Raw genomic sequence first — 9,173 nt, 5'->3', positions numbered from 1 at the left:
GAAGAACTCCGCAAGGTCTTTAATTCGTCGCAACCTCAAGTAGCCTCGATCACTGACATCGTGAAAGATGAGGTTCAGCGATTGCTGGGAGCTCCTGAGGTGTAACCTCAATTACCGCAGCCCCAGCCAGAAGCGATGACCTACGCCGCCGTCGCACGCCGTCAAGGTCCCCCGCCGCGACCGCGCCAGGGCCCTATCACGCCGCAGTTCCGTCGTCCGCCGCCGCCGCCGCCAGCACGACCACCCGTCGCCCAGCGCACCTACGCGCGGAAGACGAACATTTGGCGCACCCCCGACCACCGCCCGCTCTGCTACCACAGCGGCGAAGCCGGCCACGTCTACCGACGATGCCCATACCGGGAGATGGGACTGCGAGGTTTCGCCGTCAACGCTCCGCGCCCGCAGCAAGGTGAACGCCCTCGCGATATTGCCGACTACCTCGCCGCTACTCAGTGGAGCTCTCGACGACCGTCGCGTTCACCAGCACCAGGCCGCTACCTGTCGCCTCAGCGCCGAGCATACACTGGCCCAGCCCGGGGCCGATCCGTGAGTCCATATCCGGAAAACTAAAAGCAGCAACCGATGGAGGTGCGGTTGCTGTCCGTCGAACTGACGAAGATCCTCCGCCGCCGACGAAGACACCGACGAAACTACCTCGACGACATAACGACACGCCGCCATCCCGACGAAGTCTGGAAGAAAAGAATACGACGACGAAAGACGACCTGACGACGTCCCATACCAGCCACAGGTCAACGCGACACAGCCGTGATCCGACGCCACGACCTAACTGTAACGCAAGACAAAGAACCACCGACCTCGACGTGCTTCTCGACGGCCACGCAGTTACCGCTTTAGTGTACACAGGGGCTGATTACTCCGTCATGAGTGGACAAATCGCCGCCCAGTTGAAGAAGGTTAAGACTGCATGGGAAGGCCCTCAAATTCGGACCGCTGGACAACACCTGATTACGCCGACTGGAATCTGCACGGAAAGAATTACCGTTCATGACCGGACTTACCCTGCCACCTTCGTTATCCCCCAACAGTGTTCACGCGACGTCATTCTCGGCATGGACTTCCTAAACCAACACGGCGCAGTCATCGACCTGAAGTCGAAGTCGATAACCCTGTCTGAAGATCAAGCGATACCGCCGGAGAGCTCTCGTAGTCATCATGCCTTAAGCGTGCTCGAAAGTCAAGTCAGCATCCCGCCTCGCTCTAGTATCGTCATTTCCGTCGGCACAAAAACACCTGCTGACGTAGAAGGCGTCATCGAGGGTGACCAACGTCTACTGCTAGACCGTGAAATTTGCGTCGCAAGAGGGATCGCTCGACTCCACGGAGGGAAAACGGAAGTGATGCTAGCCAACTTCAGCCAAGAGTTCAAGCAAATCAGCAAGGGCACGACAATCGCGTACATCGAGGAAATTGTGGAAACGAGCAATGCCTTAGTCCTCTCAGATTCTGCCGCATCTACCCCGCCGACCATAGTCCCCAAACCAGACTTCGACGTAAATCCAAGTCTCCCCATAAGCAAGCAGCAAGAGCTCAGAAGTCTTCTCCGACGATACAAGGACTGCTTTTCGACTTCATCGAAGATTCGACAAACACCAGTTGCAAAACATCGCATAATAACCGAAGAGTGCGCTCAGCCACTCCGCCAGAGCCCTTACCGAGTTTCGACGCGAGAACGTGAAGCTATTCGGCAACAAGTCGACGAAATGCTTCGCGACGACATCATCCAGCCGTCGAAAAGCCCGTGGGCATCTCCTGTTGTCCTGGTGAAGAAAAAGGACGGAACCTTAGTGTCTGCGTCGATTATCGTCGTCTGAACAAGATCACGAAGAAGGACGTATACCCCCTCCCACGAATAGACGACGCATTGGATCGGCTCTGCAACGCTAAATACTTCTCGTCGATGGACCTCAAGTCTGGCTACTGGCAAATAGAAGTCGACGAAAGAGATCGCGAAAAGACCGCCTTCATCACCCCAGACGGCCTCTACGAGTTCAAGGTTATGCCATTCGGACTGTGGTCGGCGCCTGCAACGTTCCAGCGCGTCATGGACACGGTTTTAGCAGGATTGAAGTGGCAGACCTGTCTCGTTTACTTGGATGACGTCGTCGTCTTCGCCGGAAATTTCGACGATCACCTTAGGCGGCTTGCAACAGTACTAGAGGCCATCAAATCATCAGGGCTCACTGTGAAGCCAGAAAAGTGCCGCTTCGCTTACGACGAGCTTCTGTTCCTAGGCCACGTCATCAGCAAATCCGGAGTACGCCCCAACCCGCAGAAAACAGCTGCCATCGCAAAGTTCCCGCAGCCCATCGACAAGAAGGCAGTGCGTAGATTCCTTGGCATGTGTGCCTACTACAGGCGCTTTGTCAAGGACTTTTCATGCATCGCTGAGCCGCTAACGCATCTAACCAAATCTGATGTCGAGTTCAAATGGCAAACGCCGCAGGCCGACGCATTTCAAGAACTAAAACGACGCATGCAGTCACCACCGGTACTCGCACATTTCGACGAAGACGCCGATACCGAAATCCACAGTGACGCCAGTAGTCTAGGCCTCGGTGCCGTCCTAGTCCAGAAGAAAGACGGACATGAACGGGTGATATATTATGCTAGCCGGTCGCTGTCAAAAGCGGAAGGCAATTATTCTACGACTGAAAAGGAATGCCTCGCCATCATTTGGGCTACCGCAAAATTCCGCCCTTACCTATATGGCAGGCCATTCAAAGTCGTCAGCGACGATCACGCGTTGTGTTGGCTAGCTAACTTAAAGGACCCTTCAGGACGGCTGGTGAGGTGGAGCCTCAGACTGCAAGAATATGATGTCACGGTGATCTACAAGTCCGGACGAAAACACTCAGACGCCGACTGCCTATCACGCGCCCCCATCGATCCCCCGCCGGAAGACGACGAGGATGACGACGCCTTCCTCGGAATTATAAGCGCAGAAGACTTCACTAAACAGCAACGAGCAGACCCGGAGCTAAAAAGCCTCGTCGAGTATTTGGAAGGGAACACCGACATAGTACCTAGGGCATTTAAGCGCGGATTGTCTGCGTTCACATTACAAAACAACCTGCTCGTAAAGAAGAACTTCTCACCAGTCCGCGCCAGCTACCTTCTTGTTGTTCCGTCAGCGCTGCGTCCAGAAGTACTGTACTTTCTACATGATGATCCAACCGCTGGGCATCTCGGATTCTCCCGAACGCTGTCGAGGATACAGGAAAGGTATTACTGGCCGCGTCTGACCGCCGACGTCGCTCGTTACGTCAAGACATGTCGAGACTGTCAGCGACACAAGACACCACCGACAAGGCCAGCAGGATTACTACAGCCGAGCAAACCTCCTTACCGACCATTTCAGCAGATCGGGATGGATTTGTTGGGACCGTTTCCGGCGTCAACATCCGGAAATAAGTGGATCGTCATGGCAACGGACTATCTCACCCGCTTTGCTGAAACTAAAGCTCTACCGAAGGGCAGCGCAGCCGAAGTGGCGAAATTTTTCGTCGAGAACATTCTGCTGCGACATGGTGCCCCAGAAGTCCTCATCACCGACAGAGGAACAGCGTTTACAGCAGAGCTTACCCAAGCAATTCTGCAGCACAGCCACACAAGCCACAGGAGGACAACTGCCTATCACCCGCAGACGAATGGTCTCACGGAGCGCCTGAACAAGACCCTAGCCAACATGCTAGCAATGTACGTTGACGTCGAGCACAAGACGTGGGACGCGGTCCTGCCGTACGTAACCTTTGCTTACAACACGGCGGTGCAAGAAACAACACAGATCACGCCGTTTAAGCTGGTTTACGGCAGGAACCCGACGACGACGCTCGACGCCATGCTGCCGCACGTCACCGACGAAGAGAATCTTGACGTCGCGACCTTTCTCCAGCGCGCCGAAGAAGCCCGACAACTCGCCCGCCTACGGATCAAGAACCAGCAGCGTACCGACAGCCGACACTACAACCTCCGACGACGCTTCGTCGAGTACCAGCCCGGTGACCGTGTTTGGGTTTGGACCCCTATACGCCGACGAGGACTGAGCGAGAAGCTTTTGCGTCGCTATTTCGGACCGTACAAGATCATCCGACGTGTTGGCGCACTGGACTATGAGGTCGTGCCTGACGGCATTTCGCTATCACAGCGGCGCCGCTCACGACCTGAAATAGTCCACGTTGTGCGACTCAAGCCGTACTACCAGCGATAATGAACTTTGCGACTTCGCGTAACTGACCTTTGGACTTTGTTTCGTTTCGTTGTTTTGTTACTTATGTTTAATAAGTGTCCTTTTGTGTTTCGCTCTCTTATATTTGTAGCATCGGGACGATGCTTTTTAAGAGGGGGGTATTGACCGTGTACTTATCCTTATCGGGCGACCACGTTTCGCCGCCTAACAAATGTAATCGCACAGCGCGGGATGCGCCTGCATGTATCCGAAGTTTCTGGAAAGTTATCGATGCTTCTATCCAGCTGTCTGTCGTCGCCGAACCCTGTGTTATCTGATTTCATCGCGTGACGCGAATGGTGTAGAACTTTGTGGAAGGCACGCGAGTCCGAACGATTAGTCTGGAACATTCGACGACTGCAGTATAAAAGCCGACGCGCTTGACCCGCTGATCAGATTTTCGACGATCGCTGACTGTGTTCGCCGCTCTCGTTGTGCTTTAAGTGTAGCCTGTTTTGTGGGCACAGGTTCGCCCAATAAAAGCTAGTTTTGCCTTTCACAGTATTGCTAATGTGTTCTTTAACGCCACTACCACGTGACAATATTCACTAAGGTAACTTTCAATAAAATCAGGGCAAACCTTAACTTCAATCAACCAAGAGAACAAGTTGGCTTCAGGAAGGCCTATTCCACGAGAGATTACATCCACGCCATCAATCAGGTAATTGAAGAATCTGCAAAGTAGAATTAACCTGTTTGCAGGACTTTCAAAGATTATGAGAAAGCATTCCATTCAGTTGTGACATCAGCAGTCATGGAGCCATTGCGTAATCAAGGAGTACAGGAGCTATACATGAATATCTCGGGAAATATTTGCAAAGATTGCGCAGCTACTTTGGTTATCTACAAGTAGAGAATTATTTATCAATAAAGGGGTCATCCAACGAGTCACACTTAATACAACGTAATTTGTTAACTGCATGCTTAACATTATCCAAGCCGTTAGAATGGGAAGGCTTAAGAGTGAGGATCAACGGCGAATAACTAAGCAACCTTCGGTTTGCAGATGATATGGTCCTGTTCAGCAACACTGGGGATGAATTAACACAAAGGACTGAGGATCTTAACCGAGAAAGTGTAAGAGTGGCTTTGAATAATGATATGCAGAAGACAAAGATAATCTTCAATAGCCAGGCAAGGGAACAACAATTCAGCATTGGCACTCAGCGTCTAGAGTCTGTACAGGCGTACATTTACCTATGTCAATTACTCACACGGAACTCTGATTATGAGAAGCAAATACAGAGAAGAATAAAAATTTGGTGGAGTGCATACGGCAAGCATTACCAAATCCTGACTGGGAGCTTACCGCTGTCGTTGAAAAGTGCATTGCATTGTACCAGTGCTAGAATATAGGGCAGAAATTTGGAGGTTAACAAAGAAGCTCGATAACACGTTAAGGACCGCGAAAATGCGATGGAACGAAAAATGTTAGGCGTAACTTTAAGCTACAAGTAAAAAGCGATGTGGATCAGAGAGAAAACTGGGATAGCCAATATCCTAGGGGACATTGAGAAAACAATGGAGCTTGGTAGGCCATGTAAAACGTAGGGTAGATAGCCGGTTCTTCTTCATAATTACAGAGTGGTTGCCAAGGGAAGAGAAGTACAATCGAGGATGGCAGAAAACTAGGTTGCACCTGCAATCAAAACCAAATAAATTAAATTAATTACGCTACCTAAAGTTAAATAATTGCATGTGCAATTAAAAAAGTTGCAGGTGCAATCTGTAATCAGCCAGTGCAAGACACGGGTTATTGGAGAGCGCTAGAAGAAACCTTCGTCCTGCAGTGAAACTGAAACTGGGCTGATGATGGTTATGATGATGGTGCGAACATTTCGGTCGTAAGCGTAACGTTTGTACCACATTGGCTGAAACATCAAGGAAAGCTTCCCTTATTACCGATTCCCATGAACCCTGTAAACCAGATCATAGGTCCTATGCGAATGTAAATCGATCCCTTATACTGACTTGAACAAAACGACAGACAGAAGGAAAACACGCATGAAAAATTCATCAAAACGAGCTTGTTTTTACAACTGCTTTGTGTTCAACAGAGAGAGCTCATAACTCCCGCGAGAACTTCGCAAGTGCGTCATCAAGCTGTGGAAGCTCTACACAAACCCCACGAAATGACTTTTACATGGTTTACACTCAATAGTTCTCCCTTTCTGTTCGCCCCAATATTGCACGTTTTATTTCAAAAAAGCAAAATTAGCGCTGAGTTGGCATATTGCAGTTTGCTTCGGCGAAGTCTACAACTGGTATCTTAAACACCGCTGAAAAGTGTCTCCATAGACCTCTAATAATAGCTCGCTAGACAAAAAACGAAAAAGAAAGAGAAATAAATCACACATTGGGGGGGGGGGGGGGGGATTCCAAGAGCACACGCATTGCAAGAAAAAAGAAAGAAAAGAAAACTTCGCAACAGATACATTTTCATATGGATACGGCTTTCCCTGCGTTAACAATGCATGCTTTAGGTTGCCAGACAACGACTCACAAGTGCTAAAGATTGCTATGTACAAAGAGGGTGAGTTTAGGCTGTTTCTTTAAGAAAATATCGACATGAGTTCCAGTTGATAATGTAGGCGTAGAATAGGCCTCCTTTAGAACACAGCTCTTAGGCGTCCATTCCTGCGGCGAGCGTCGGCGTTGTCTCTCGTAACCAAACGAACGAGCACAGCGAAAGACGAAAGCGAATGCGGATAGCAGCGGGAGATGACAGAAGAGAGCGCCTGGAGTAAAGCGGGGAAGGAGGCTACAGTGAAAGCATGAGGCGGAAAGCGGAGGAGGAGAGTATGGCGAAATAGTGAGGAGAAAACCATAGTGCCACGCTAGACTACGAGATCGCGCCGTTGTATTTGTAATCTGGTTGTATCTGCGACACGAAATGTGTACCACTTTCTGGAGGCCACGTGCGCACCAGCGATTACACTGGAACCTTCGATGAATCATGACTAAAAGCCGACGCGCCTGTCCAGCAGATCAGACTTTCGACAATTGCCGTCTCTACGCGCCGTTATAGTTGTGTCTGAGCGTTACTTGTTTTGCAACGCTTCGCTCCGTTTGCATGCCGCACGAGACAGACTGTGCGCGCCACGCAATATATCACAAAATCAAAACACTTATAGAGCTGCGCTCAAATTTCCCAATACGGAATATCGTAATCGTCAGCGAAGTTTTTTCTCTGTATTCCAAGGCTGATGTGCATATGTCTCCAGACCCAGTAATTACCATGTGTCGTAGAGAACGGCCATTTAGTCATATGGTAATCATATGTGCGCCAGGCGTGTCAGTGGACACGGCTCAGAATCGGGGTCTCATGTTGACTGCCGATACATAAGGTTCCCTCCATCGACAGGGACGAGAAGCGGCTATGTTTTCTTGTGGCTTCCCAAAAGCGATGCAAATCCTTTGCCATGTTGTTACTTTTCCCACACGACTACTCTCTCACGACTCGGAATACCGACATCCACTACGTGCACTCTCTCGCCATCGTAGCACGTAGCCGTAATTAAATGGCACGTCACGGTTCTCTGCTATGCGTGACACACTATCGCCGTTCCGGAGAAACGGGCCAGTCAATCGACGGCATCCGCGCGGAAAGAACCCGCACTCAAACATGCATTTAAGGCCAAACGTTGCCACGCAGCGGGGACCGATCGTGCAAGCACGGCCGACAAAATGTGCTGCATGTTTCGCGAGAAGCGGGAAAGCCCCGGCGCCAGTGACGTCAGCGGCAGTCCACAGTAGCGCGCACCGAAGCGAAAGGCGAGCATTGATTGGCCGCCATCGGTTGAAGCCCGTTTTCACCTCTTCACGGGGATTCTCACAGCTTCGGCGGCCTTTCACCTGGCGTGCGAATGCCCGGCCCTGGGCTGTCACATTACAATATTACCGCCAGGTTTATTTATCTAGATATCGACTTGCTCTGACTCCGAACGAGAAGGGCACCACAGAATGGCACCCCCTCTGTGCCGGTTCCGTGCACAAGTATCATTGAGTTGATTGTGCGAGTGCACGCGGAGGCAGAGTGGTGCGCCCGTTTACGCGCTCGGATGAGCTCGGCCTAATCAAATGAGATACGTAAGTTCAACTTCTGGTGAAGAGGAAAGAAGGCCTCGTGTGGTCGGAGCGTACGCTGGCGCACTATGGCTCTGCCGCACTCTAGTTACGGTCGATAGCGAGGGAGCGCGAGGTAATAAGGCGGCGCTTTGACACAGTTTGGCCTCTTGTTGCGAACAAGTAACGCATTTCCTTAGGTAATATCATTCGCTCACCGTTGTCAGAAGACCTGCTCTGATTATTCCGCTGCGCTCCTGCTCGCCGTCACGCGCCGTTCGATGGCTATTGATGGCACTCTCTGGCACGGCTCTCGAAGTTTTTGTTGGTTTGTGCGTCCGGAACCTGGCCTGTGCTCAAAAACGATCTTACACTAAAATTGCCCCTTTCTCCTTGTAAGTAACGCCAGCCGATTCCTTATAATGGACACGTTACTGGCGATGACATTCAAACAATGTAAACTCCAGTTGCTAGCGAAACGTTTTTGAATTAAGCTTCTCTGGCATAAGTGCACGTTCATTTGGTATGCGAGGGAGGAAAAAAAAGCAGAGAAATTTCCTACCGCTACATGCTGCATACACGTCTTGCAGATAAAAGGAAAAGTTGCACGAAGAGCTTAATGGCCAGAATGATATGTTATCCTGAGTCATAATTCACAACGCGCTCAGTTTGTGTCATTTGCCGTTGATGACCAGCTTAAGGATTGGCTGGAATTCGCTCTCACGAACAATTCTAGAGTATAAGTTATATTGTGTAATTATGAGTGCGGGCTTCGTATATAAAGAATAAGCTTTAATCAGGAAAACATAGAATGAATTCATTGTGACGTTAAGCATCAGCATGAGTGCCAACTTAAAAT

The sequence above is a fragment of the Dermacentor andersoni genome, chromosome 5, assembly GCF_023375885.2.
Source record: "Dermacentor andersoni chromosome 5, qqDerAnde1_hic_scaffold, whole genome shotgun sequence".
Lineage (NCBI taxonomy): Eukaryota > Metazoa > Arthropoda > Arachnida > Ixodida > Ixodidae > Dermacentor > Dermacentor andersoni.
The sequence above is the reverse complement of the archived record's forward strand: the minus strand, read 5'-3'. Positions refer to the sequence as shown.